This window comes from Gossypium hirsutum, chromosome A07 (assembly GCF_007990345.1).
Source record: "Gossypium hirsutum isolate 1008001.06 chromosome A07, Gossypium_hirsutum_v2.1, whole genome shotgun sequence".
Classification (NCBI taxonomy): domain Eukaryota; kingdom Viridiplantae; phylum Streptophyta; class Magnoliopsida; order Malvales; family Malvaceae; genus Gossypium; species Gossypium hirsutum.
This window is the reverse complement of record NC_053430.1, coordinates 70,510,694-70,536,137: the sequence shown is the minus strand read 5'-3', so window position 1 is coordinate 70,536,137 and position 25,444 is coordinate 70,510,694. Positions and strand designations below refer to the sequence as shown.

Sequence of the window (25,444 nt, the reverse complement as noted above, 5' to 3'; positions counted from 1 at the left end):
ACGTCAATCATATGTCTAGTCGAAGGATTCAAGCCATTGTGAAACGTTTGAACCTGTAGCCAAAGTGGAAATGTAACACCCCAAACCCGGCCCAGACGTTATGGCCAGATTTGACGTGTCACATGGACTTATGACTTAGTATGCATTCGTTGGTTTAAGTGATTGAGGTGGTCTTTGTAAAAATAGCGATTGAATGAAAAGTCAGTTTATCAATATTTAGGCTATCCATTTGTTGTGCTTGTTGAGTCTTGAAAACGTTCATTAATTTTGAAAACCCGCGCAGCCTAACACTAGCAGTTTCGTCATAGTATAAATATAATCAAGAAAATAAAACCATAGTGGAAAAAGAAATTTAAATAGCGGCCTTATTACAACTTAAAACCCAAAATTAAATCAGAATATAAAAATAATAAAAATAAACTAACTTAGAAAAACCAACTTTGCAGATGATATGGCCACTCCGAATCCCTCACAGCTCCAAGCCCACTATGGTTGGGGATTTCCTGCAGAGATGAAAATAAAGGGTGAGTTCGGTAAACTCAGTGTGTAACATAACCCAACCATTGCACAAAACAGATCAAACCTCAGAGTCAGACTTATCTGGGCCTTGGCCCAGTACAGAAATCAGAATGAAACCCATAGGCCCGTAGCAGATACAGAACAAATATATCATGAATGCAGAAATCCCAACCCAGAGCCATCCATAACACCCCAGTACCAGCCTAACACCATGTGGGGAGACTACTCGACCCACCCAACCGCTACACACCACAGAAATTGCAGCGAAGCTGCTAGATATTGTCACGAAGTCACCAAATACAGATATTGTGGCTAGGCCACCAAAACAGATATATATATGTGGCGAAGCCACCAGATTGCAGCGAGACTGCCAGATATTGTGACGAAGTCACCAGAACAGATATATGTGGCGACGCCACCAGATTGCAGTGAGGCTGCCAGAATGCTTCCTCCATCAATATAAACCCATGTCCCATGCAACAGAAATAATATGTCATGGCATACGTATACAGAAATAGAACATCATGCTTTTTAGAAAAAAAATAACCCTAGGGGTAAAATCGTAATTTTACATGCATAAGGGTATTTCAGTAATTATTATCTATTGCTAAGGTTTCATGCTCATTTTAACGTTTACCAAGTAATCAGAAGTACGAAAATGCACACTCTGCACTCTAATCATCCAAATGCACCATATTTATCAACAACTGTCTCACGAGCGCTCGCATGCTCGGGAGTTCACAAAATACCAACGTTTCGGTATTTCAGCTTTTACCGATTCAGTCTAAGGGAGGGTGTCGTTTACACACCTGGTTGATGATGATTGATGACGATTTCTCCCACGCGATAATCCTACAATCGATCACTAACACATTAGACTTACGAATTAACGATAACTAACATAAATCCACGTCAACTAACCCAAGCATCACACAAGTTAGTCATTTACGCACGAGGGGCAAAATAGTCATTTTACCCTCCAGGGGTAAATCGGTAGTCCTAACCTACAGGGGTATTTTAGTAATTCTACAACTTATCCATTTGGGCCTACAGACCCATTGGGACCACATGGCCCATTTCAGCCCATCGCGGCCCGAAATAGCCGTCCTACTACTAGAGTAATGATAAATACACACCTGTTAGGAGACTGCAATTAATCTGCGCTCCAAACACTCTTAGCTGACACCCAACCCAAACGAGCACGTGACAAAGCGAAAGGGATCAGCCAAGAAAGGTATGCCTACTCTCTTCATGGTTTGCTCTATTTAAAGCCAGCTCTCCATCTACTCTTATGTTAGCTTCCCGATGTGGGATCCCTCTATCACCAAAGTTTAAAACCAGCACCAACTTTTACCGTCCCAACATAGCAAAATAATCAACCTTTGCGTGCCAAGGGATTTGAACCAAAGTCTTCTCACATGCCAACTCATGCCACCACCACTAGGCCATCAACTCATTTGTGTCATAAATCCAACACATTAAACTTTAAAGTGCACCTACTTGCTTCCAGATTTATTGAAAAGAAAAACCAAAATATATTACAAGAGCCAAGACTTGAACCTTGGACCCCTTGCTTCCTCTATGGTGTCACTTCCTTGTCCCCTAAGTGGCGCCGCCTTGCCACTACACCACACTCCTTTTTTTTGTCATCTTTTACCCCTTTCCTCTTAAAAGCCCAAACGCCAATTGCATCACCTGTTCATAAAATTAAAATTCTGAAGACTCCCACGGATTTAACTTAAGTTTGGGCCTTCCAAAGGCCCACTAACCTACTAAAATTATATTTTAACCAACCAGAACACACACAAATTTTAAAAATCACAGAAACACAAAAAACTCGAAAATTGGGGCATTACAACTCTACCCTCCTTAAAGAAATTTCATTCTCGAAATTTTACCTGAATCAAACAGATGAGGATATTGTTGACGCATCGCCACTTCTGGCTCCCAAGTAGCTTCCTCTCTGCCATGATGACGCCACAGCACCTTTACTAGCGGAACTGATTTCCTCCTCAAAATCTTAACATCTCAATCCAAAATCTGCACAGGCTCTTCCTCAAAAGTCAAGTTTGTTTGGACCTCGATCTCTGCAACCGGCACAACATGAGTAGGGCAGAACATGTGTAGGCTCTTCCTCAAAAGTCAAGTCTGTTACAGGTAACCCATGGTTAGGGCATCATCTCAAAAGGTCCTTGTATCTCTCCCATGCATCATAGAGTGTTTCTAAATCCATCTGCACAAAAGAAGAGATATTATTACGTAATTTAGTCATTTTAGCCAGAAAAAATTATTTTAATAAAAACTTTTCGGTCATTTGTTCCCAAGTCGTGATTGACCCTCATGGTAACGAGTTCAACCACTATTTAGCTTTGTTCCTCAATGAAAAGGGAAATAACTAAAGACGAATGGCATCATCAGAAATGCCATTAATTTTAAATGTATCACAAAACTCCAGAAAATTTGCCAAGTGAGCATTAGGATCCTCATCCTACAAACCGTCAAACTGAACAAATTGCTATACATTTGACTTGTGTTTGGTTTCAATTCAAAATTATTTGCAGCAATAGCAGGCCTAACTATGCTTGATTCAGTTCCTGTTAAAGAAGGTTTAGCATAATCATACATAATACGCAGAGCAGTATTCTGATTAGTAGCAGTTGCAGGAGGTAGTGGATTTTCCTTGTTTTCAGCCATCTCTTCGGTTGTGGTGTGTATATCGTCCTCTTGCTCTTCCTCTGTGTATCTTAAGCTTTTCCTTATTTCTCTTCGATTTCTATAAACTGTGCGATCGATCTCATTGTCGAAAAGTAATGGTCATGATGGGTTTCTTCTGGTCATAAACTAGAAAAACCTGTCAGAAGAAAATAAAATAAAAGTTAGAAAAGTGAAATTAAACTAAAAATAGATTGCACTAAAAGTAAATATGGCTAAAGTAATAAAAATCGAATATTCCTAATATCTTTGTTCCCCAACAACGGTGCCAAAAATTTGATACGTGATATTCGTGATAGGTTTTAAAAATTTATAATTAACCGCTCTTGAAATTAACTATTATCACGATAAAGGCAAGTGTACCTATCAAACAGTAGTATAGCTTTAGCAAGACCGGATTGTCGAACCCAAAGGAACCAAGAGTACTAGTAATTACTTTCTTTTTATTATCTAGCCTAAAATTTAAAGGATTTGTTTATCTAAACTAATTAATTAAACTAAGGGTGCACAGAGAGAAAATTGGGGAAAAGCTTTTGGGAAAGATCGGTTGATTAAGACAATATCCAAGGAAAAATTCACCTAGACTTCACTTGTTATTTAACTCTGAATCAGACGATTTATTCATTTGACTTGATCCGTAGAAATCCTTAAGTTATATTATTATCTCTCTCGAGACTAATAACATCTAACCCTAGGTTAATTAATTGAAATCTCTTTCTAATTAACACCCTAGTGTTGCATTAACTTGATCTATGGACTCCCTTATTAGGTTTCACCCTAATCTGGCAAAATCTTGTCACCCTATTTCTAGGCGTGCAATCAACTCCGCTTAATTATGACAAATTTACTCTTAGACAGGGACTTTTGCTTCTCTGAATAAGCACATTAGCTTGAATCAATATCCTGGAATATTAAAACAAGAATTAAGAACACATAATTAAGAACGAGTCAAATATTTATCGTACAATTCAGATAATAATAACAAGATCCGTCTTAGGTTTCATTCCCCTTAGGTATTTAGGAGGTTTAGTTCATAAGTATGAAAGAAAACATCTCAAAAGAGTAAAGATAACAAAACATAAAGAAAACCTAAAACTCCTGAAGGAAATTGAAGGGAGATCTTCAGTCTTAATGATGAATCCGGCTTCTGAGATGGATCAATCGACTTTTCTTGAGTAATTCCTTTCCTTCTACTCCGTGTCCTCTTTTCTAGTGCCTCCTCAGGTGTTTAAATAGGCTTTAGAATGCCTAAGATCCCTCAAAAGTGGCCTTTTCTGAATAGGACTATACTTGGGCTCAACAGGGACACTCCCGTGTGACACACCCGTGTGCGATTGCTTTAGACCGTGGTCAAGGCTGTTAAATAGGCACGGGCATGTGGTCTACCCGTGTAAGTCGTGCTTCGATTCTTCCAAATAGACACGACCGTGTGGACTACCCGTGTGAGGAGGCCCAGGCCATGTTGATTTCTCATGTTGGTCCATTTTTTGTTTTTGGCCCGTTTCTCGCTCTTTTTATTCTCCTATGCTCACCTAAGTATAAAACATGAAATTAAAGTATTAGGAGGATCGAATTCACCAAATCTAAGGAGAAATCATCCATATAAATGTGCTAAGCATGGGATAAAAATATGTATAAATTACGGTTTATCAGTAGTGGTGGATGCCTTGAGCCGAAAATCTTTATTTACCTTACAGGCATTGAACACCCAGTTGTCTTTATCTGATGATGGTTTAATAATAGCTAAGTTAAAAGTTAGACAGACATTTTTGCAACAGATCTCTGAAGCTCAAAAAAATGATAGTAAGTTGCAAGCAAAACGGATACAAAGTGAACCGACTCGTGACTCAGAATTTTAGATAGGGATCGATGGTTGTTTGTTTCAAATGTAGAGAATGTGTATCGAAAAGTTCAGAACTACTACAAAAGATTTTGAGTGAAGCTCAAAATGGTAACATGTCTATTCATCCTGGTAGTAATAAGATGTATAGTGATCTTAAAAAGATGTACTGGTGGCCAGGAATGAAACAGGATACTCCTAAATTTGTATCGAAGTGTTAATATGTCAGCAAGTGAAGGCTGAACACCAAGTACCTTCGGGATTACTACAGCCAATTACAATACCGGAATGGAAATGAGAAAGAATTACTCTGGACTTTGTATCGGGATTTCTCTTGCCGCCAAAAAACAAAGATGTTGTTTGGGTAATTGTCGATCATTTAACGAATTCTGCACACTTTATCCCAGTACATATAGATTTTTTATTGGATAGATTGGATGAATTGTATGTCCCTGAGAGTGTAAGGCTACACAGAACGCCAATCTCCATTATTTCAGATAGAGATCCCTAGATTACATCTTGATTTTGGAGTAAGTTTCAAGAAACTCTAGGCACTCATTTACACTTTAGTATTGCATTCCATCCTAAAACAGACGGACAATCTGAAAATGTGATATAGATTTCAGAAGACATGCTTTGGTGTTGTGTACTTGAGTTTGGAGGTAACTGGGAAAAATATTTGCCTTTATTGAATATGCTTATAATAACAATTATCAGTCCAATATTAAAATGGCATTGTATGAGGCTCTATATGGTCACAAATGTAGAACTCCATTGTATTGGACAGAGTTGAGCGAGAAAAAGATACATGGAGTTGACTTGATCCAAGAAACCAAAGAAAATGTGAAGATAATTAGAGACAGTTTGAAAGCGGCCTCAGGCCATCAAAAGTCTTATGTTGATTTAAAGCAGAAAGAGATAGAATTTCAAGTTGGTGATAAAGTATTCCTGAAAGTCTCACCTTAGAAGGAGGTTCTCCGATTCGGCCGTAAAGGAAAGCTGAGTCCACAGTTCATCTGGCCTTATAAGATCATTGAAAGAATTGAGCCTGTTGCATATCAGTTAGCATACCACCGGAGCTTGATAAAATTCATAACATGTTTCATGTGTCCATGCTACGACGATATCGATCGGATCCTTTACACGTTATTACTCCAATAGAAGTTGAGATTCAACCTGATATGACTTACAATGAAGAACCGATTAAAATACTGGCATATGAGACAAAAAAGTTAAGAAATAAAAAGATGGCATTGGTAAAAGTTCTCTGGAAACGACATGGATTAGAGGAAGCTACCTGGGAGCCTAAGGATGCAATAAGGAAGTAATACCTTAATCTCATTTCTGGCGAGGACGAAAATTTCTAAAGGGGAAAGTTGTAACAGCTCATTTTTTGTGAGATCGGAACAGTGATTTCGGGACCATAAATCTGAGCCAAAAATAATATTTTATTTTATTTTATTTTATTTTATGGTTGGCATCATGATAGGAAGGTCACATGAAATTTTTTATACAAAATTTTTACGGATTGTGTGTTTAGTTAGGGAAAGGACTAAATTGTATAAAATGCAAAAGTTATGTTCTAGTAGCTATAGGTATCAAATAGCTATGGAATTCAAAAATTAGGGTCCTTATATGGTAATTAGACCATTGAAGAGAAGTTAATAGATATTTTAATGACTCATACATGGAAAAATTAGAAAAGGGTAAGGACTAAATTGGAAATAAAAAAATTAATAGATGATAATTAAAAAGAAAAAAAACCATCTATTTTCATATCATCTTCCCCAAATTTTTTATAGAAACTCTAGGAAAGAGGAAGAAAACTTTTCAAGCTTATAAAGGTATGAAATCAAGTCTCGTTTTTAATAATTTCTATAATTTTCGAATCGGGATAGTCTAATCTTTCTATTTAGGGGATTTATTTGAAAAGTTATCAACGTATGCAATTTGGGTCATGGATGAATATACTGAAAAATAGAAATTTATGGTAGAAAATGAAAAGTTATTCATAGATAAACAACTTTTACAAAATAATTTTTATGAAAACTTGATTTAGGGGCTAAAATGAAAAAGTGGTACAACCCATGGAAAATTCTGAAATTTGTGAAATGTATGGGCTATAAATGTAGTATATAAATTTTGGCTAGGCTTGGAAAGAGGGTTAAATTTCATGAATTTCATTTTCTGAGCGTAGGGACAAAATCAAAATTTTTGAAAAATATAGGGGTAATTTTGCCTAGGATGTAATAGGATGCAATTGTATATGAAATATGATAGATTAATAGTTAAATTTACCCATATAGTTTACCAATATAGATCCAGAAAGACCAACTATGAAACAAGATCGAGGAGAGCAAAAGGTTTCAAATTAGTTGAAATTCAAATACGAACCAATTTCAAGGTAAGTTCGTGTAACTTAAATATGTATATTAATATGCTTGAAATGAATTGCATGATTGTGTTGATATGTATGAGATGATATACATAATGAAATAGTCATAAGTTATGAAATATGGACAAATTTTCATGTTCCGATTGAATGTTGAATTTCGATGAATTAAGGTGATTTCTTGAATAAGAATAATACTGCATATGTTACAGATAGAATTTAACCTGGACAGGTAATTCTAATGTAAAACCTCTTGAGCTTATGTTATAGATTGGATTTAGTCCAGACGGGTAATCCAAATTAAAGTATCTAGAGCATATCCTACGGATAGGATTTAGCCTGGACTGGTAATCCTGTTATAAAATGTATGGCTCAAGAGTGTCCCTTTTTTATTATGTACCCTAACGGGTACTTTTGCACGTGAGTATACTACCCGAACATCCATCAAAATTTCAATAGTTCGACGGAAAGGACTCTTAAAGTGTGGAAAGGTGAAATTAATGGAAGTTGGTAATGTGATGAGCTCATCTATGTTTATGTAACACCTCAAACCCGGCCTAGACGTTATGACCGGATCTGATGCGCCACATCGAAGCGTTCAAAATATTCCGTATTACTTAGTTGGAAAACTTAGTTGGTGTTGTAAAAGACACTTTTAAAAGTAGGTTAAAGTGAATGGAAGCTGTGCACCAGGTAGGAAACCAGGAAGAAGAGGAGGTGAGTCCGTCGGACTGCTTAAGTACCAAGCTCCCTTCGGATCCAATCCTAGACATGCACACTGCCATTGCCACGCTCTATCATCTCGTATAATTTTGAGAAAACCATTTGGTTAGGTCCATCTTAAGAAAATGATTAAGGTTGAAAACGTTTGCTTAGCGGAAGTCTTACTCGTATTCGTGTTATTTTGAAATCACTTAATGTTTTTGAAAATGCGTCCTAGAGCTAATCTATTTCGTTAGTTATCATAGATCAGTTTTATCATAATAGAATTAAATAATAAAGAAACAACCCAAACCATAAAAATAATTAGCGGCCTTATTAAAAAAAACCCAAAACCATAAATGAAAATATGGAAAATCTAGTTCACCAGAAGAAAACGAATTTGCAGAAAACGTGTCGCCACTCCGAATCCCGCCCAGCTCCAAGTCCACCAACTAGGGCTCACCTGCAAGGATGGAAGAAAAAGGGGTGAGTTTGGGAAAACATAGTGTATACAGAAACCCATCCAAAGCCCAAATCAGCTCGAGCCCATTGGGCCTAAGCCCCATTCAGATAACAGTACACAGTGGATCGAAGCCCTTTTCAGAATACAGTAGCAAGGCCTTAGCCCCTTTTTACATAACAGTGTGGCCCATAGGCCCAGTTCAGTAACATAGGAAACAATAGTAGTAATGCATGCAAACCCATCTGGGGAGACTACTCAACCCACCAACCGCTACACTGCCCCGTACCAGCCCTACACTCCATGTGGGGAATATCTCAACCCATCCAGCCCTACACTCCACAGTTGCAGCAACGCTGCTCAAATATCAGTAAGTTGAGGCAAAGCCTCCAGTACGTGGATGAACCACTTTCAATACTTCCTCCATCAATACCCCAATCCCATGCAACAGATATTAATAAAGCATATCATGTACAATACAGTATTAATCAACCATGCAGTTTAGCTAATTTAAACCCTAGGGGTATTTCGGTAATTATGCTCTTTAGGGGTAATTTCGTACTTACGCAACTACACAAGTTATTTCAATATTTTTTAGCCGTTTTATGCAATTTGGTTCCACCATCTAACTAACATGCTACTTTGCCCATCTCTTACCCATATTGGTCCGTAAGCCCATTGGGCCCAGTTTTGGCCCATCGAGGCCCTCTTTTTCTGAAGTACGTTAAGACGTCACACAAACTTACTTACCACCTTGCGGTGCTAGATCTAACAATTACTCTACGTCTTTGAGAGCATTCACATACTCACAAGCCCATGAAATGCCAGAATTTCGGCATTTCGGCTTTTGCCGAATTGAACTAAGAAAGGGTGTTCGGTACACACCTGATTCGCGACGACTGCTACTGAGATCCCTTCCGATGTCCTACAATTGATTAGCACAATTCTTATTTACAAACCATAATCACTAAACCCCAAAACTTACTTATCCATGATCGAACCATGTCCCTAAAAGCCTTTGAAACCTTACCTTTTTGCCAAAATCGATAGCTAGCTCCGAATCCGATTGCTCCAACAACCCACGCCTTCAATCCAACACTTAATAAGACACTAATCATTAACAGAAAATGTCAGTTAAAAACCCTTAGAGCCACATGCCCAAATCGACAGCCTCCCTAGATTTTAGGGACTTCGGCTTTTCCTAACTTTGTCAAAATATGACCAGATCTGTGATGATGAACACTTACCCCTTACTCCTCTTTGATCTCCATGCAATCTGATGCAGATTTATCTTTCAAACGACGGTAGAACTCGACTCCCAAAGTTTTGAAGTTTCGGCTATAAGCCCCCAAATCTATGGTTTTTCAGCTTTTGGGTGATGGAGGAGATGACAATGTGGAACTATAACCTGGATGTAGAATTGCCAACAGGTCTCTAGAGTTCAGAAAGAATAATTGTTGATTAATGGAAACACAATGTTAAAGGGTTTGGCTCTAAAGAAATCGGTACCTGTAATGTGTGTTCAAGATTTCGGCTTTTATGGATTCGGCAAAAGTATTGATGAACAACAGAATTGATGAATAGTTTTGAAGAAGAAAAATAGAAAAAGAAGAATAGGGGAAGTGGTAGTTTCAGCTAGAGAGGAAAAAAAGAGAAAAGAAAAACCTTGTGATGTCTGAGCAGAAAGGAACGGCACCACTCAATACCCTAGGTGCCGAAATACTAACCTTATAACCCTCTGCCGATTTTTCCCCCTTCAATTCCCAAAATTCGGCCAACTCCTAACCTCTCTCCTAATCCCTTAAATCTCTCCCCTTATCACTCCTTAATCCAAGCGTTTGGACTGATCCAAACTCTCCTTTAGCAAAATCCACCTGGACTCCAACACTACCCCTCCTGCACTTAAAAATAAATGCATCTATTTGTCAACACAGGGAATCGATCCCATGCCTCCCTCAAAGCTCCACACGCCACCTTTTTAGGAGCCTAGTGGCGTCACCCTGGCCACTTTACCAAGGCTCTCTTTGTGATGCAATTTGCCCATAACTCTATACAATGACCATCTAGCCAGAACCCCTAACTCCTAAGTCCAAAAATTCAAAAATTCAGTCAGGTTTTGGCCAACACATGGGCCTTCTATAAGCCCATTTACCTACTCAAAATATCAAAATATTAATTTCACATCCGAATACAAAATTTTAAAATCTTTACAAAATATTGAAAACCGCGAATAAATCCGAAAATTAGGATGTTACAATTTACTTTACATTTATATGAGGTTTTGTGATTAACTTGTTTGATTAAGTGTTTATGTTTGGGTAAACTCACCCAAATTTTTTGAAAAGTATGACTATATATGCTTGTAGTGATAAATATGATTGGTAAGTTTATTTTCTATTATACGAACTTACTAAGCATAAAATGCTTACTCTGTTTAATTCTCCATGTTTTATAGTGCTCAAGAGCTCACGAAGGCTGGAAGTCAGTCGGAGCAATCATCACACTATCCACTGTCTTATTTTGGTATAATTAGAAATCTCATTTGGTATAATGACATGTATAAGCTTATTTGGCCAGTGATGGCTTGTAATTGTTGTTTTGTAATCTAGCCATTAGAGTGGCTAGTGATGGTCTAAGTTTGGCTATTTTTGAAGTGATGTTTTAGTAATCACATAAGTGCTTGTTATGTGTTAATTTCTTGGAATTATGTTAGCATATAAGTTTATGATAAGAGTAAGTTTATATCCATTGATGCATGATATAATATTACATGATTGATGACTAATTTTATGTGAATATGATGATGGATTGATGGACATATGCTTGTGAGTTTTGGTGCAGGAAAATGATAAGTTATGGATGACAAATGAGGCTCGAAAATGGCTTTATTTTTGCCGATACAGGTAGACACATGGGCATGTGTCTTGGTCTTGTGTGACACACAGCTTGTCCCATGGTCATGTGATCCGATCGTGCATCACCTACATCCTAAAAATGAGAAACAGAATGCTCAAAACTGGGTACACGAGCAGAGACACGGGAGTGTGTCTCAGCCGTGTGCTTAACACGGCCTTGGACACAAGCGTGTTACACGAGCGTGTGAAAACTGCACCTAAATTTTGAAGATAAAATTTGCCACACGGCCTAGCACACGGGCGTGTGACTTGGCTGTGTGACTTCAATTTCTTCATGCCTTATAAGTCAGAGAGTTACACGAGTTAGGGACACGGGCATGTGTAGTCACACGGTCCTACCACACAGGCGTGTCCCTAGACCACATGGGCATGTGGGTACTATTCATAAGAATTTTTTTTAAACAAATTCATGAAAAGTTTTATGAGATTCCGATTTAGTCCTGATTTATTTTTACTACTCATTTGGGGTCTTGGGGTCCATTTAAGGGATGTTATGATTGATATCAAAAAATGTTTAGTAACTAGTATAAATTCTTTATGAATGTTTTGCAAACTCCGATAATACTCCATAATCCCTATTCCAGCAATGGGTATCGGTTAAGGGTGTTACAATCACTTTGAGGCTTGATTGGTATGTAATTTTTATCCCGTTTTTAATGATTTCTATGTTTTCGAAGTCGTTGTAGCTTAATCTAGCTAGCCCAAGGACTAATTTGCAGAACTGTCAAACGTTTAGGGTTTTACCATTGATGAATATGTGTGTATTTTGATGTTTGATGGTAGAAAATGAATGGTTTTTGTTAAATAAACAACATTTGTTAAGTGATTTTGGGTGAAATTGCAAATTAGGGATTTATTTCTGAAAAATGAAAATTATGTGGTAAATGTGTGAAATAATGAAAAATATGGCTACTATGATAGTAAGGGATGTTCGGTTAGCATGGGTAGAGACTTAATTGCATGAATTTGTATTTTTATGAGCTAAGGACTAATTTGTAAAGATGTTGAAATATTAGGGGAAAAGAGTAATTTTTGCCATAATTTGATTTTTGGGCTAAATTGAATAGAATGATAATTGAATAAGTTAAATTTGATATTATATAGATCAAGAAAAATGATGTTCGGTTCTAGATCGAGGGAAAAATAAAGTATTGGACTAGTCGATTCATTTTGTCATTTTTGTGAATCAAGGTAAGTTCATATGTTAATAAGCATTAATATAATTGTGTTTTAAATGATTTATTATTGAATTAATTGTGATTATGACCTTACAGATATGTTCAACAAAGATTCAACAATGTGAAATCCCGTTTGAACATTAGTAATAGATTAGGATACGAATGACATGCCATTAGGGGTTATGTGTTTTGGGTGCTGGTCTGTACGTCCTACCGGTCGCTGAGTTATCTAGCATGTGTTACATATTCTCGTCAGCTTGTGTGAGTAGACCCGTTGATAGCTCGAGAGTAAGCATTATATGAGATATGAGATTGAGATGGCTTCGGCCTTGTATTGGCACTTAGGGTGCGAGATTCCCTCATATCTAATATTATTCCAAATGGTTCAACGAGTAAATCGAGGATATGAAATCGTGAGAGATATATACGTATCAATACAGGTGTGTACAAAAATCATATAAGCATTGAATCCATGAAATTGTGAGTTCATGATTAATTATGTGAACGAATAAATGTTAACTATGTGATTAAATGGTTTTGTAGTATATTATGTTTATATTACTTGAATGGTGAATGAATAGTAAGTTTTACTTATTAATTATACGAACTTACTAAGCTTTATAGCTTGCTTTATTATTTTTTTCATTTTGGTATTGTTGAACTTGTGTATTTTGTTATATGGCATGTATAGGAGTTATAGTTAGTTTGATCTATAGTTTGGTAATGGATTTAGCCATTTGATTTGGCTTGTAAATGATGAATGCTTGGTTATGTGTTTAACTATGTAATTTGGCTTATTTTGGCATGCTTGGTGATGTATATTTATATATGTGCAAATGACCTATGTTATGTGATTGGTATTTTCTAGGTGAATGCTTGTTGTAAATTGGTATGTTGAATACCAAATGGTTGAAATTTGAGATATGGCATGCTTGTGATTTTAGGCATGATAGTGTAATGTGAAGTTCACCAATTAGGTGATTTGTGAATATGAAATTGGTATGTTTTGAATAGGTAAATTGTGATGTTATAAATATTATAGTTCTTGGTATGGAATTAGCATGGATTAGGCTTGGTTGAGATTGGTTTGAATGCCTATTTATGCCATGTTTTATGTGTCATTTGGTTAGTGTAGGTAAATGCAAGATTGGGTGAGAAAGATGGCTTGGAAAATAGCCTATTTTTGTCCATATGGGTAGAGATACGGGCGTATGTGAAATGTATAATTATTAATGAAATAAGACCAGTAATGCTCCGTAACCCTATTCCGGCGACGGATACTGGTTAGGGGTATTACAACGAGCATGGCTAAATTCATTGCCACCAAGTTCAATATCTACATGGAAAGAATTAGCAAAAAGTTTTTTGGTAAAGTATTTTTCACCCAACAAGAATGCAAAGTTAACAAATGAGATAACTACTTTCCAACAATTGGATGATTAGTCCTTATACGAGGCATGAAAAAGATACAAGGAATTGCTTCGTAAGTGCGCTCATCATGTGATTTGTCATTGTGTCCAATTGGAGATGTTTTATAAAGGTCTCAACGCACATACAGGATTAATAGTAGATTCTTCTACGAATGGTGTGATTTTGTCTAATTCTTATAACGAGGCATACAAGATCATCGAAAGGATCACTACTAACAATTACCAATGGCTGACAAATTGACCAGTTTCCGGAAAACGAGTAGTTGGAGTGCATAAAGCGGATGCACTGAATTCACTCTTTGCTAGGTATCTTCTATTTCTTCTATGTTAAAACAATTTACCATTAATTGTTTGAATAATTTTGTAGCTCAATCACCAAGTCAATTTGATGTTGTTTCCTGTGTATATTGTGGGGATGGTCATTCTGTCGAGAATTGCCCTTCAAACCCCGAGTCAGTTTGTTATATAAGGAATCAGTATCAAAATAGAAGTGGACAAGGACCACAATTCAACTTTTACAATCCATCGTGGAGGAATCATCCGAACTTTTCTTGGAGTAACCAAGGAAATGGATCGAACAATCATATACAGCACAGATGTAACTGCCCGGTTTTAGCTAAATCGGGATAATGGTTCCAGGACCACAAATCTAATGTTGTAAAATTATTTTAATATTACTTTTGGTGATTACATCATGTGAATATGTATGTGTGAAAATTTTGTGAGCTAATTTTATCGTTTAATAACTCAATTTGAGAAAAAGGACTTAATCGCGTAAAATAAAAAAGTTGTATTCCATTAGTTAAAAGTGTCTAATTGTTATGGCTTAATAAATGAAAGGTCCTTATGTTGTAATTAGACCATTGATAGTGGGAATGGTCATAAATGAGCATATATTAGATGAATTTATTAAGGTTTCATTAAGGTTAAAATTGTAAAATGGCATATAAATGATAATTAAATAAAACAAAGCTAAAATAACACATATTATCATCATCTAGCTGAAATTAAGAGGTGAAAAACACCATTTTTATGGCTTGAAGGTTCAGCCATTGCTCTTGCTAATTATATGTTCGTTTTTTATCAGTTTTTGATGATATCTATTTTTTTGTGATCGTTGCTTAATGTTCTAGCTAGCCCATGTCTCAATTTTTAAAAGTGTTGATGATTTTGAAAGTTTCCATTTATGAATTCATGAGTTTTATGAGGTTTGATGATGAATTATGAAAGCTTGGTGCTTGATATACATGTTTTGTAAAGTGATTTTGAGTAAAAAAGCATATTAGGGATTAAATTGAGAAAAGTGTAAATTGAGGGGTTAAATTATGAAATAAATGAAAGTTTTGGGCTGCTAGGGGTCCTTAGGAAATTCAGCTAGGCTTGGGTGTAATTAAATTTTGTGTAATTTCTGTTTTCGTGAAATAGGGACTAAATTGAATAAATGTAGAACTTTAGGGGTTAAAGTAAAAAAGTCCAAATATGTGTTTATAGATTAAATTGAATGAATTGGTGATTAAATGGGTTAATTTTTAATACATATAGATCAAGAAAGAAAGAACTCGAATTTAGATCGGGGAAAATCGAGGGTTATCAAGTGATCGATTCGATTCGTTAATTCTGAGTACAAGGTAAGTTCGTACGTGATAATCATTGTTATAATTATGATTTTAATGCTTTAATAATGCATAAATTGTATGTACGTGACTACGAATGTGTACGACGACAAATCTACTATGTTTGGCACTTAGTGTGCGAATTGGAATAGTTTTGGCTATATGAGGCACTAAGTGTACGATACCAAGATAGCTTCGGTTTAATGTGATGGCACTAAATGTGTGATATCGTTATGGCTTCAGCTAATCATTATTGCACTAAATCATTATTGCACTAAGTGTGTGAGTTCATTGAATATTGAAAGACGTTTGGATGGTTAACGTATTGAACAAAGTGGTGAAAATGAGATAAATAAATACGGAAAAGTACAGGAACGTACGAAACCTATGTGGTAGTTGATACTATGTGTATAAAGCTTGAGAGATTTGTAAGTAAATGATAAATGGTCATGGTTTAGAATTGAATGGTGATATGAGACTTACTAAGTGTTTAATAATTAATGAATTATATATTATGAATAGTTGAGTATATTTAGTACAAACTTACTAAGCTTTTAAAGCTTACTTGTGTATTCTGTCTATGTTTTATAGATTATCGAAGCTAGCTGGAACATCGGGGATCATCGGGATCCATCATCACACTATCGTTCAACTCGTTGGTACTTTTGAAGCTTTGTATATATGGTATATGCCATGTATAGGCTAGTGTCATTTTGGTATGTTTTGAGTCATGATGTTAGCCATGAGATTTGGTTTGTAAATGTGGTATGTATAGCCATTTAAGTTGGCTTGAATTATGTGTTTGGTAAGTGTTATATGTGATGTATATAATGCTTTATGAGTTGGTTTGATTTGAGTTGATGATATGGTGTGTGATATGGATTTGGTATGTTTTTTTATTAAGGTTTTGAGTATTTCAAATAGTTGTGGACAGATAGCATGATATGTGAATGGAATAATATGTTTTGGTTGCTAAAATATGTATTGAAATGGTATCATATGAGTTGCTTTGTGTACACGAGAGTAGGGTGGCAAATTGGCTTTTCAAATAGCCTATTTTTGTCCACACAGGCAGAGACACGGGCGTGTGTCTTAGCCGTGTGCGGCACACGGTCATGTTACAGGGCCAGGTGTCTCTTGGGGTACCTTTCGAATTAAATTCAGTATACCCTACAGTTTTGACACTGCCTAGACACACGGGCGTGTCTACTGGCCGTGTGTGGCACATGGGCATATGGTCGGCCGTGTGACCCAATTCAGTAACCCACTTAGATTTCACACGGTCTGGCTCACGGGCATGTCCTCGGCCGTGTGGTACAAGTCAGTATGTATGCCCTGTTTTCACACAGTCTGTGACATGGGCGTGTCTGGTAGTCGCGTGAGGCACATGGCCTGTTCACACGGCCTTGTGACCCTTAAATGTTAAAAAAATTTATAAGTTTCTCAAAGTTTGCATATGATATCGGTTAAGTCTCAAACCACTTCTAAGCATGTTTTAAGGTCTCGTACAGCCTTATAAGGGACATTGTAATTGAGTTGAATGGGTTTTTAATGATGATTGCACAAATGTATGATTTATGTTATGGTTGTTCGGTAATGCCCCGTAACCTTATTTCTGTGATAGATATGGGTTAGGGGCTTTATATTTTTTTGGTATCAGAGCTATGGTTTAATCAATTTTAGGACTAATTTAGCGTGCGAGAGTCTAGCTATACATGCAAATGGATCCTAAAAGAGCCGTAGCTGACGATGTAAAGAGTAACGCGCCTGCTCCTGCTCAAAGGGCAGCGCAATCTGACTCAAGACCCATGACTAGTAGTCACGAAAGAGAGGCAAAGCAAGCCTTCTTTCAAATGATGAGTGAGTGGTTCACGGAGTTCGTTAGAATGAATTCGACTCTCAACAACCTCTACCCCCACCTGTTCCTCAACAAGTCCCAGTTGTGCCACAAGTAATAGAGCTGATTCGGTTAAGTAAGCCACCTGTTGATAAGATTCAAAAACAAGGGGCTGAGAAGTTCCTGGCCACAGTTGAAGATGATGCTGAGAGAGCTGAATTCTGGCTCGAGAACACGATCAGAGTATTTGATGAATTTTCTTGTACTCTGGAAGAATGTATCAAATGCATAGTATCTTTGCTTAGAGATAATGCATATCATTGGTGGAAAACATTGACATTGGTGGTTCCTAGAGAACAGGTTACCTGGAATTCTTTCAGACTGAGTTCCGTAAAAAGTATATAAGCCAGTGATTTCTCAATCAAAAACATAAAGAGTTTCTAGAATTGAAACAAGGCCGAATGGTTGTCACTGAGTATGGAAGAGAATTCATACGATTAAGCAAGTATACTCGGGAATATGTGTCTACTAAAGAAATCATGTGTAAACGATTTGTAAAGGATTGAATGAAGACATAAAACTTCTAGTCGGGATTCTGGAAATCAAAGAATTCGTTGTTCTAGTTGAGAGGGCTTGTAAAACCGAGGACCTTAGTAAAGAAAAGAGAAAGGCTGATTCAGAGGCAATAGATTCGAGGAAGAGATCGATGAGTAAATCTTATCATTCCTTTTCAAAGAAATCTAAAGACTATTTTAATCAATTGACAGCTTTCGTGGGATATCAGAATAAAGATCATAGAAAGCAATACACCAAACCTAAAGCTCAAGCCACATCGGTATCGAGTGTTGGTAACGTAAAAAATGTTAAGCCTAAGTGTTAACAATGTGGAAGACGGCATTCTAGAGATTGTTGGGGGAAAAATAATCATAGAACTTGTTACAGTTGTGGTTCATGAGATCACTTTATTAAAGATTTCCCAGGGTTAGCTAAAAAAGATAATGCTCAAAGCACGAGGCCGGGTAACACTGTAGCTAAAGGTGGACCACCCAGAAACACGAGCAATGTGAGTGGTGGTAGAGGTGTGACACGAGACACTTCTGTGAGATCTGATGCTAAAGCACCTACCCGACCCTACGCTATTCACGCTCGCAAAGAAGTGTTATCTTCAGATGTTATCACCGGTACTATAGAGATACTAAAGTTATTACATTGATAGATCCAGGATCAACCCATTCATCTATATATGTGAATTTAGTATCCAGTAAGACTTTGCCTGTACAGTCTACTAAAATTGTAATTAGAGTATCGAACCCCTTAGGCAAGTGTGTGTTGGTTGATAAAGTGTGCAAGAACTATCCCTTGATGATTCGGGATAATTACTTTCTGGCCGATTTGATGTTGTTGTCATTTGACGAGTTTGATATAATCCTTGGTATGGATTGGCATTGCATGATGCTGTTATGATTTGCAAATGAAAGACAACTGATTTGAGGTGTTAGAATAATGAGATTATCCTGATTGAGTCAGATGATCTAAATGGCTTGTCAACAGTGATTTCATCGATGTTAGCTCAGAAATATGTGAGAAAGGATTGCGAAGCTTATTTTGCTTATGTGCTTCATACGAAAGTGACTGAAAAGAAGTTTGAATTAGTGCCAATTGTGTGTGAGTATCCAACTGTGTTTCCTGAAAAGTTACTGAGTTTACCACAGATACGAAAGGTTGAGTTTGGCAGTGAGTTAGTACCGGGAACAACACCAATATCGATAGCTCCGTACAGAATGGCAGCAATAGAGTTGAAAGAATTGAAAGCTCAGTTACAAGAAATAACTGATAGAGGATTTGTACGACCGAGTTTCTCACCTTGGGGTGCTCCTGTATTTTTTGTAAGAAAGAAAGACGGTACCATGAGAATGTGTATAGACTATCGACAGCTTAATAAAGTGACGATCAAGAAAAGATATCCTCTACCGCGAATTGATGATTTGTTTGATCAATTGAAAGGGGCTACAGTGTTTTCAAAGATAGCTTTGAGATTGGGTTATTATCAATTACGAGTTAAAGACTCAAATTTGCCAAAGACTGCTTTTAGAACGAGGTACGGGCATTATGAATTTTTAGTTATGCCTTTTGGACTAATGAATACACCTGCTGTATTTATAGACTTATTGAACCAGTTTTAGACCGTACTTAGATCAATTTTTTGTTGTATTTATTGACGACATATTGATATATTCACGAGATGAAACTAAGCATGCCGAGCATTTGAGAATTGTATTGCAAACTCTACGTGATAAGCAGTTATATGCAAAGTTTAGTAAATGTGAATTTTGGTCGCGAGAAGCTGGTTTTCTGGGACATATTGTGTCAGCATCAGGTATTCGAGTCAATCCCAGCAAGATATCTACAATAATGGATTAGAAGCCTCTGAGAAATGTATCTGAAGTCCACAGTTTTCTGGGACTAGCTGGCTATTATAGACAATTTGTAAAAGGCTTTTCGATGATTGCAACTCCATTGACAAGAATGCTATAGAAAGATGTAAAGTTTGAGTGGTCCGAGAAATGTCAAAAAAGTTTAGATCAACTGAAACTTCTTTTAACTAAAGCTCCAATATTAGTACAACCAGAATCGGAAAAATAATTTGTGATTTATAGTGATGCATCGTTGAATGGACAAGGTTGCGTTTTGATGCAATAAGGCAAAGTTATAGCTTATGCCTCGAGACAGTTGAAGCCGCGTGAAAAGAATTACCCGATGTACGATTTAGAGTTAGCAGCCATTGTGTTTGCATTAAAGATTTGGCATCATTATCTATTTGGTGAGAAATGCCATGTTTATTCTGATCAAAAGAGTTCCAAATATCTGATAACTCAGAAAGATTTGAATTTACGATAGCAGAGATAGCTAGAATTGCTAAAGGACTATGAGTTAGTGATTGATTATCATCCAAGAAAAGCTAATATTGTTGTTGATGCATTAAGCCGAAAATCTGTGTATGCTCTACGTGCAATGAATACTCAGTTGGCTCTATCTGATGATAGCTCGATTGTAGTTGAGTTGAAAGCGAGACTGTTGTTTTTATAGCAGATTTACGAAGCTTAGAAAGTTGATAATGAAATGTTAGCAAAACGAGTTCTGTAACACCCCAAACCCGGCCTAGACGTTATGGCCGAATCTGACGTGTCACATCGAAGTGGTTTTTGAAAATTGTTCTTTTTGATAAAAATCCGTTACTGAGTTTAAATCCTTTTATTATTATTTAACAAAAGTTCTCGTCAAAATTTTTACCTTATTAACCATCAATGTTACATTAAATTGATTTAAAGACGCGGAAGCTTTTTAAGTCGATGAAGTTTAAAACACGTGTTTTAGAAAATAGTAATTGTTTTAAAAACTCGTCTTTACCTAAATTAGCAGTTTAATATGAGAGAACAGAAGCCCAATTAAAACTTAAACCCACAAATGGCCTTATTACATAATCAAAAACCCAATATGAATTTTAAAATAAATAGCGTCAAAAGTAGAACATAAGCAATCATGTGACCACCTCCGAGTCCTTCGCAGCTCCAAACCGTCTAAGGTTGAGGATTACCTATACAGTTAAAAGAAAAGGGTGAGTTTATGAAAACTCAGTATGTAATCGTAATAACAAACAAACAGTGAATAACACAGTCTGGGCCTAAGCCTAGATCGATAACAATCTGGGCCTGAGCCTTATTCAGTATCAGTACATACAGTCTGGGCCTTAGCCCTATATAGTAGCAGTGTGGGCCTAAGCCCAATGTAGTATCAGTAGTGTAATGCAATCATGCATCCCACCCAAATCCAGCCAGCACACCACCCGTACCAACCAACACATTATGTAGGGATAGAAATCAACCCACCCAACCAGCACACCAAAATCGCAACAAAGCTGCCAGTAATAATAATGCAGCATAACTGCCAGAAATAGTAAATGTGGCAAAGCCACCTGTAACAGTGAGTGTGACATAGTCATCAGTACAGTACTTCCTCCATATCAAAATCCCAACCCCATGCAGTATGTCATGTATGAATATTACGTGTATGCAAAGTCATACTCAATACAATCGTATATGTAAAACATAAGCACATCAGTCATACGGAAAATAAGGCCATAATCGTCATTTTACCATAAAGGGGTATTACAGTCATTTTACCTTACAAGGGCATTACAGTCATTTTACCCTATAGAGGTATTACGGTCATTTTACCCTATACGGGCATTAGATCATTTTACTCTACAAGGTCTATAGTTGCCTCGAACAACATAGAAAACCTAAATGATCATAATGGTGTAAATGGGCCCAAGGCCCATTACTTGGCCCAAGTGGGCCCACACACTCATGTGGCCCATTTAACCCAAATTTAGTTAAGGCTATGTGACCTACATAGCCCAGTCCAATATTTATCACTTACCGTAAATTTTATCTATGTAGGGCCCACGAGCCCATTGGGCCAACATTGCCCATCTTGGCCCAACGAGGCCCATAACTGCCCAACCCACAAGAACACTCGTGGCGGCCTCTACAAACTGTCACCTATGATTTGTGGGCTTATTTTACCACACGAGCGTTTGCACGCTCGAGAGGCCTCAAATGCCGAAGTTTCAGCTTTTTGGCTTCTCAGCTTTTGCCGATACATTCACAACACACGATTAATCGCATGTCAATTGGAATACAACCAACCTTAATCAATATACTTAGTCACTTAAACCATAACCACCTACCTTGCTTGAGCCAACGAATATTCACACTTAACTGTTGATCAAGAGTGATTACCCACTCCTTGTTTAAAATTACAAACGAATCGCACCTCCTATTAACATATATTTATGAAAATAATTGATCCATAGCAAAACACATACCCACCGAAGTCGCAAAACGTAGAATCGAAAAGAATTCAAAGTTAGTAAAGAAGGCAGAAGAGTAATTTCAACACAGTGTGGTAAAAGTACGATGGAATATTGGCAATAACAGAGAACAAGGGAGCGTTCTAAACTTAGAAATAACCCTCAACTTCCGACAGCAACCCCAGGTAAAACGACAGCCTAAAGAAAAGGAAGGGAAAAGAATTGCTTTTGGCAGAGGAACCAAACAATAATCGGCCATGAGAAAAACTTGTCAAAATCTAAATTGTTGAAAGGGAAAAAGGGTTTAAAACAATCGGTTCAAAGAGAAAGCAATTGAGAAAGGAAGGAGAAGAAGAATAATTAAATCGGCCATAGTCTCCAGGCTACAAAAATAAAAAAAAATGATAGAGTTTGAGAAAAGGAGGAGGTATGTACTCGGTTTAAAGAGAAAGAAAGAGAAATAGTTTTAGAAGAAGGAGAGTAGAAGAGGCAAAAAGATGAGAGTCGAGAAATTGAAGAAGAGTGTAAAACCGAAACCAGCAAAGGGGAAAAGGCACTATCATAAACTCTTTTGCACTAATCGACCTCTAGAAAACAAAAGAAAAATCCAAAAATGTTACAAACCCCAAAAAACACTCACTTCTCGAAACCAAAATTCCTGAGTGCTTTACTTTCCAAAATTGGCACACTTCTCTCCCACACCTCCATGTGACATCCCTAATTTGACCCTAGTCGGAAAGTGGTTTTGGGACCACAAAACTGAGTCATAAAAATAATTAACTGTTAAATTCTATGTTTATTATATGTGTAAATGCATGTGTGAAAGTTTCATGCTTTGATTTTGTCATTTGTATGTAAAATTTATAAGATAGGACTCATGTGATAAAACTTGAAAGTGTGATAGGTAAATTTGTAAAGTGTCAAATAATGCATGAAATGTTAACATGAGGGATTTGCATGTCAAATATTCCTTTTTGTTTATAGTGGCCGGCCATGATGAGGAATTTATATTAAAATATAGACAAATAATTACTTATGATGGGTGTATAATTTTATATTGTTAAGGAATAAAAAAAAGAAGAAGAAACAAATAGCTCAGTGGAGAGAGGGAATGAGTTTTAAGTTTCATTTTTCTGTGCATGTTGATTTGGGGGAAAGGAGAAAGCATATTCGGCCATTGTTGTTTTAGTTTGAAGCTCAAATTAGTTGGTATGTTAATGATCCTTTTTGCTTATAATTTATATTTTTGGAACCTTAGGATCATGAACTAGCATACCCATGTTGAAATTTGTGGAATGATTGTAGTTAATAGAAATTACTACGGTAGAAAATCTAAGTTCTTAATATTATTATGGTAGATTTTTAAAGTTGGAAGTGAAGTGAGATGATTTGCAAAGTCAATTCATGAAATTTCACATTGAGGATTATGATGGAAAATTTTAAAAATATGGTGGATTAAATTGTTTATTTATGTGAAATTATCAATGTATAAAAAAAAATACGTCATTGACATAATTTGAAGTCTTTTATTTGAAGGAGTTTTGTTTGGGTGCTTGATGTTGAATTTGTGTTATTTTATAGAGTAAATTTTTACTACATTTAAAAATTAAGGATTTAATTGAGTAAATTATAAATGAGAAGGATTTTATTATAAATTAAAGATATACATATATACGCTGTATATTAAGGGTTAAGTATTTGGCAATAGTGGGTTATGTGTTAATTGTGGAATTAACTTGGTGGATATGACGGATTAAATTGTATAGGATGTAAATGTTTTGGGGAAAATGTGTAAAAGTGTAAATAAGTAGCTAAATGTTTTGAATTAAATGGTATATGAAATTGAGATTAATATTTACATAGTCATTTTAGAAACGAGTAGAATGATAGTTTGATAATTTTTAATTATTAGTGTTTAATTAAGTACAATGAGTAACTTAAGTGGGAGATAAATTAGTAATTAGTATTAAATTTCAAAGTGAGATTATAATAAAGGATTATTTAAATAAATAGTCCATTAATTTGATGAGTTTTGGTTAGTGGTTAATGGACAATCGGTCAAAGTGGTTAATATGCATTTGTATATGTTATAATGGCCGATTGTAATCAAGAATAAAGATGTGAATGAATGGATGTTAATGAGTTGTCGTATGTTTCTTATTAAGAAAAATTATTAATGTTTGAATCTAAATAAATTAGTTAAGTAATTAAACAAACTAATTTATTTTACCTAGCTCAAGAGCGAAAGGAACTTAACTCGGAAAAGGGAAAAGCGAAACAAATGGAATAGTCGATTTGTAGTTGTCCGACGACATTTAAGGTAAGTTCTTAAGTATTTGAGTTTGATTCCCTTGTAAGTCTTAAGTTTTAAAACGGGATGAATATGATATTATGTTTTAAATATGTGAATGAGAACTTTACAGAGTAAATTGTATAAATCTGCTAGGGACAGCAGCAGTAGCGTGTTTTGGAAAAATTACCATAAATTGTGGGAGTTGAGTTAAAAGCTGGATAAATTATGTAATTAAATCTTAATGAGTCTAGTTTCTTATAAAAGAAACCGTGTAAGCAAAGGAATTTCCGATAATGAGATACTTAAAGTTGTGTGAGACAGCGCAGAATGACACTGTAATCCTCTGTTCTGTTTTTAGAAAATCATTATAAATTGTACAAAAATGGTTATAAGATAAAATTTATATGCTGAGACTCCTTAATGAGCCTAGTTTCAAATGAAATCAAATACAACACATTTTGAATTCTGTAAAATGAGAAATTTGATTCGTAGTGAAGAGTGGTCAGATTAGTCAAACAGTGAAACAGGGGAAACTTTAAGAAAAATCTGGTATTGATTGGCCAAACCTAAAATTCTGGAAATTTTATGGATGGAAGATATACGAGTCTATATTCAGGAAAAATTAACGGCAAGTGATTTGGAGTTTTGTAGCTCCGGTTATAAATAATTCAGTGACCATT

The 25,444-nt window shown here is 36.2% G+C and overlaps 2 non-coding genes across 2 annotated transcripts; one reads left to right on the top strand and one right to left on the bottom strand.

Annotated features, from left to right (window-relative positions):
* The first annotated feature begins 2,678 nt into the window (after positions 1-2,678).
* Positions 2,679-2,785, top strand: LOC121204209 (small nucleolar RNA R71). The gene has a single exon (XR_005899138.1). It is a non-coding gene; the product is annotated as a small nucleolar RNA R71 (small nucleolar RNA).
* An 11,331-nt stretch (positions 2,786-14,116) lies between these two features.
* On the bottom strand, positions 14,117-14,223 carry LOC121204372 (small nucleolar RNA R71). The gene has a single exon (XR_005899297.1). It is a non-coding gene; the product is annotated as a small nucleolar RNA R71 (small nucleolar RNA).
* Positions 14,224-25,444: the final 11,221 nt, after the last annotated feature.